Here is a 5,084-nt window from a genome sequence, read left to right as displayed (position 1 = left end):
ATCTGTAGTGAATGGGGAACCTAAGTCCTTCTTTAACCTGACTACTGAATTTGCATCTTAATTTCTTGCTTCTCAGTAAATTAACATGATAACGACCCATCTGAGTTTATTTCAGCAGAGATATTTACTGGGACACAGTGCTATGCTGATCGGTGCCTCCACAGACCAGTTGTTGCGATGTAGAGAGTTCTTCTCCATTGCCAATCAAAGGAATAAGCTGCCTCAGTGAGCAAGGAGGGAAAGCTAGAGATTAGCAGCAGAAATGTGGTTTAATTACCTAAATATTGTTCTTTCGTCAATTCATCACATGTTCTTATTATGGCCTTCTCATCTTGAGAGCGCTACTCCCTATCTTAGATGACCCACAGACTCACCAAGTGTCCCACAGGGGATGATGCAGGGGGAAGAAGAAGACTCCTTAGATGAGTTCACACACACTTTGAGCATGCATTATGAATACCCTTTCTCCCCCAGCACTCTCCCCTCCTGCCTCACCACCATTGCATAAATGCTGCCCCCTCCACACTTCACGTCAGCTCTGATAAAGAGTCAACCAGACTTGAAATGTTGGCTTGCTCTCTCTCCATGGATGTTGCCTGAGCCTGATGTGATTCCCAGGATTTTTGTTTCCAGTACAGTTTCCACCGTTCTGTAGTAGTTTGCTCCTCCATGCACCATCAAACACTTTGTACCATCTCAGATGCTCACATTTTGATGCAACTAGTAAGACAGAGAGTTGGATGCCTCATAAATCTCAAGTCAGCAAGAGGAGTTGATTGAGACAGGGATAATAGTGGACAATCTGCATTAGAGGGCACAGGATGCTTTAGGTCTGCACACACTGTGCCTTTGAGGATTGTTCATGAAGAAGATAATTGCAATGTACCAACAATGAACTTGCAATGTACTGTTGGGATTACTGGCCATTTTGTGATTATTTGCAGAGAGATTGGAGACGTTCATCTCTATGATGAGTATCATGACACTACAGTCCTTCATGATAAGACCATACAAAGGCAGCATCAAATTTGGCAAACAAATAAATGCACGCTGACCCTTACAATGGATACTTTGAATGTCACCTCAATAAGATTGACACCTTCATCTTGATTCCTCAGCATGTGTTTGATTTGTACCAAAAGTACCACTTGCTGATTGTTAGCAGGGATACATGGATAAACTAGGAGAGGGATAATGGTAAAAGGGAGAATGAAAGTGCAAATGTTGTTCAAAGAGCTTTCAGTTCTCATTTGTGGTCCATTCTTAAGTCAGTGACTGCCTCCTAACGTACCTATATCTTAACAGCCAAGCCTACTCACACAGAGAGGCAGGTGTAATGTGGCCTCAAAAATTCAGAAAAGCCTGAAGAAAAGAAATTTGGAGAGGTGATCACTTTTCCACGCTGTGGTGAAATGTGGCCACCAGATCCTTCCAGCAGACTGCAACTGTCTGCATCCCACAAAGCAAACATGGCCCTCTTGAAATACTGGTATTCTTGCAAGTCCAAGAAGCTGACCTACATTCCCTGTTCTGTGAGTATGGTCCCTTGCGAGCTGCATTTCTGTGCTTAGCTGCGGATTGCGAGTTTTATGAGGACAAAATGGTGAAAGGGATCTTCAAAATAGTAAAAATCACATTTGGAATAGTGAAATCACATTTAAATGAACTTGTACTGTGAGGAAAAAAATACCTTCCTTTTAGGCAAAGAAGCAGGTGTGTGGTCTTGATATTCCTGGGATCTTTCTGTTTGGTGAAGTGCACTCACCTTGCTTTCACTGGCATTTTTCAGAAAGTCTGGGAAATCTATGCATCCCAATGAAGTGGAAAAGCCTGATCAAAATAGCTTTGAATGATGTTATATCATTTTAAAGTTGCAAGCCTGACTCTCTTGCGGGAGTTTCTTGTTTGCTGAACATTCAACAGTTACTGAAACAAATAAAGTGTCAATGGATTCTTCACATTGTTTTCAGTTCCAGACAGTCACAATGTGCACCTGTGGAAACTGCATTCAATTAGAGAATCTCAGCCTCAGGTCTGAGGCCTCCCCGTCAGTGATACAGTAATTTAGAGAAATGACAAACTAAAATAGCCCATGTGGTGTTTTTTTAACTAAACTGACCATGCTGTCTGGAAACCACATGTCCCCCAGGGGGGCAGCCTTAGTTGTTTTAGAGTGGGATACAAAAGTTTGACAGTGGTTCTGGAATTTAGGGAAGATAAAAGCGAGTTAGGGCCATTTAGTGAGGGAATTAAAAAGTCGGGATAATGAGTCAATTTTAATCCTTTTCTTTTCTACAGATAAAATGTTCTGTTTTGGCTAAACTTATCATATAGGTATGACTAGCTAAGATTTAATCTAACACATCAATGTCTAAATCATCAGCCAATTCCTCAGACTCTTCAATCTTCACTTCCTCTTTGGTAGCAGCTGGAACAGCCTCAAACACAGGGCCACAAAAGCTGATGGGTCAGACTGGTAAACTTTCATATTTTTAGCAAATGGCCAACGGTACAGTTTATCTCCACAGCAACAGCCAGCAACCTTTTGTAGCTGTTGATGTTGGATTATGGCCTGGAAACTATGGTTGGATAACCAATCTGCTAGTACACACTGACTACTTTACAAACTCTCTTCAGGACACACATTAGTAGGGTTTCCTCATTGATATCCAGGACCTCAGGATTGTACACACTGCCATTGTCATAACATTGCGTGACCACCGAGGCACAGGAGAAAGTAAAGATGCTCACTATGTTCAGCAGAGTGACCTCATTGGCTCCCGTCCCTGTGTCACTTAGAATGTCAATGGTTCCACTGGAGATCTCAGTGATCATGCTCAAAACCTAGAAGAATATCATCTCAGAGCCTAAGTCTGTGTTTTGACTTAACACAGTAGTGTCATAAAGGGTAATTGCGACAGCACAAGCAGCAGCTGGGATCGTGTTGGATATCAGCAGCAAATCTTGGACTTCACACAAATTTTTCTTAGTGAATAGAAAGTCAGTGTTTCCATGGAGATGACACAGAGGCTTTTTCAGACTGGGATTGTTTTCCAGGTGGTGACTTTAACCATCATGGTATTCTTGAACATCAGCATCACAGGGATATCTGGATATGCAGCATCTGATGGGATACAATATTGTCTGCCCCCAAGACGAAACATTTTCGATGGTTTATTAAGAGTTGAATAATTTTCAGAAAGCAGTAGAATTTCCATGTAGTTCTGTCTTCTTTGGACATGTCTACCTACTTCAAAGGAGGACAAGTATTGACTTGGTGGAAGCTAGCCAGGAGTTCAATTAAAGATCAGTAGGCAACTTTCATGCTTTTTACTTGTCATTTTCAGTCTTCCCTTAGAATGCTTGAAGTAGACAAGAATCTCATTATACCCAGTTTATACAGATTGGAGTCGTAATGCACCAAAAGAGCTACCAGGACACTGGTACTAGACCTGAATGGAAATGTAATGCCTTCAGGGAATCCTCTAGCCAATGAAATGTGACTGTGGTTATCTGTTAGTGCCTTTAGGGCAACTGAAGTAGCACAGTGACATCCAAACAGCAAATTAGAAAAGAAATAGGGGAATGCAATCTTTGTTGGTGTCAGCTGTTTGTACATAGGAAGAACCCAGTATCAGTGCCGAAATCAGTGACCAGTTGATTTGTTTTAGTGTGAGGTGCTTGAGAAAAATTAACACCAGAGGAACTTATTGAATGGCACTGCAGGATCTTGGACAAGTAAGTTGATCCCAACTATCAGAAAATAGCTTCTCGCATCCCGCACCACCTAGAGGGACAAGGATATTAGGAACATGGGAACACCAACATGAGCAAATCATCCTGACTTGGAAATATATTGCTGCTGTTTTCACAATCGCTGAGACACAAACATGTAACTCTCTCCGCTAGCAACACAATGAGTGCACTCACACCATATCAGTGACAGTGGTTCAAGAAGATGCCTCAGCACATTCCCAAGGGCAATTTGAGATGGAATTAGTGATGGTCAAATGCCTTGAATGAAAGAAAAATTCTACCTAAAGAGTCAGTTTAATGTTTAAACTGTTGAGATTACAAGGTGGCATGCTGCTTGAACCCATATTCTTTCCTGATGAAGAGCTTTTGCCCGAAACGTCGATTTCCCTGCTTCTTGGATGCTGCCTGACCTGCTGTGCTTTTCCAGCACCACTCTAATCTAGATCCATATTCTTTTGAGCTGGAAATGTGTTGCTGGAAAAGCGCAGCAAGTCAGGCAGCATCCAGGGAACAGGAGAATCGACGTTTCGGGCATAAGCCCTTCTTCAGGAATGGGGAAAGTTTGTCCAGCAGGCTAAGATAAAAGGTAGGGAGGAGGGACTTGGGGGAGGGGCGTCGGAAATGTGATAGGTGGAAAGAGGTCAAGGTGAGGGTGATAGGTCAGACTGGGGTGGGGGCGGAGAGGTCAGGAAGAAGATCTCAGGTTAGGAAGGCGGTGCTGAATTTGATGGATTTGACTGAGATAGGGTGGGGGGAGGGGAAATGAGGAAACTGGTGAAATCCGAGTTCATCCCTTGTGGTTGGAGGGTTCCTAGCCGGAAGATGAGGCGTTCTTCCTCCAACCGTCGTTTTGTTGTGGTCTGACGATGGAGGAGTCCAAAGACCTGCATATCCTTGGTGGAGTGGGAGGGGGAATTGAAATGTTGAGCTACAGGGTGGTTGGGTTGGTTGGTCCGGGTGTCCCAGAGGTGTTCTCTGAAACGCTCCGCAAGTAGCCGGCCTGTCTCCCCAATATAGAGGAGGCCACATCGGGTGCAGAGGATGCAATAGATGATATGTGTGGAGGTGCAGGTGAATCTGTGGCGGATATGGAAGTTTCCTTTGGGGAAACGTCCATATCCGCCACAGAACCCCAAAGGAAACTTCCATATCCGCCACAGAACCCCAAAGGAAACTTCCATATCCGCCACAGATTCACCTGCACCTCCACACATATCATCTATTGCATCCTCTGCACCAGCAACACATTTCCAGCTCTGATCTCCAGCATCTGCAGACCTCACTTTCTCCCCATATTCTTTTGAGCCAGAGGCAAAGATACTACTGAC

General features: G+C 43.6%; 1 pseudogene; it reads right to left on the bottom strand.

Moving 5' to 3' along the window:
* Nucleotides 1-2,351: 2,351 nt before the first annotated feature.
* Nucleotides 2,352-3,241, bottom strand: LOC122555574 (large ribosomal subunit protein uL10 pseudogene; annotated as a pseudogene).
* Between the last annotated feature and the right edge of the window lie 1,843 nt (nucleotides 3,242-5,084).

The sequence above is a fragment of the Chiloscyllium plagiosum genome, unplaced genomic scaffold (genome assembly GCF_037043375.1).
Source record: "Chiloscyllium plagiosum isolate Xiang-an unplaced genomic scaffold, Cpla_swu_hap1 HiC_scaffold_12, whole genome shotgun sequence".
In the NCBI taxonomy this organism is placed as follows: domain Eukaryota; kingdom Metazoa; phylum Chordata; class Chondrichthyes; order Orectolobiformes; family Hemiscylliidae; genus Chiloscyllium; species Chiloscyllium plagiosum.
This window is presented reverse-complemented; position numbering and strand designations above follow the sequence as displayed.